The 559-nt window shown below is 44.4% G+C and overlaps 1 non-coding gene across 1 annotated transcript; it reads right to left on the bottom strand.

Annotated features, from left to right (window-relative positions):
- On the bottom strand, window positions 1-108 carry LOC113864078. Its single transcript, XR_003504682.1, has one exon. It is a non-coding gene; the product is annotated as a small nucleolar RNA R71 (small nucleolar RNA).
- Window positions 109-559: the final 451 nt, after the last annotated feature.

Raw genomic sequence — 559 nt, 5'->3', positions numbered from 1 at the left:
AGCAATAAGAAAAGAGATTTGTGGTATAAGGCAGCTGAATGGAGAGACCTTGTATGACTACTGGGAGAGATTCAACAAGCTGTGTGCTACCTGCCCTCACCATCAGATAAGTGAGCAATTACTAATTCAATATTTTTATGAAGGGCTAACTTTGATGGACAGGAGCATGATAGATGCAGCAAGTGGAGGAGCATTGATGGATAAGACACCACAGGCTGCAAGACAACTTATTACAAACATGGCAGCCAACACTCAACAATTCAGATTCAGAGGACCCACTAAGGGAGTGAATGAGATAGCACTTGGTGCTGGTACTGGTGCTGTTCATGGTGTGGAAAATCAAAGGCTGGAAAACAAAATCAATGAGCTGACCACCATGGTGAGGCATTTGGCAATTGGCCAACAACAAGTGAATCCAGTAAGTGACCAGCTAGCAAGAGTCTGTGGGATATGTACTTCCACTGAGCATCCTACAGATTCATGCCCTACCCTGCAAGAGACGGATGCGAATGTTTCTGGAATCTACACCAACCAACAACAGCAATATAGATCTCCACAC

The sequence above is a fragment of the Abrus precatorius genome, unplaced genomic scaffold (genome assembly GCF_003935025.1).
Source record: "Abrus precatorius isolate BTA unplaced genomic scaffold, Abrus_2018 Scaffold3, whole genome shotgun sequence".
In the NCBI taxonomy this organism is placed as follows: Eukaryota; Viridiplantae; Streptophyta; class Magnoliopsida; order Fabales; family Fabaceae; genus Abrus; species Abrus precatorius.
Note: the sequence above shows the minus strand (reverse complement) of the source record. Positions and strands in the feature narration are given on the sequence as shown.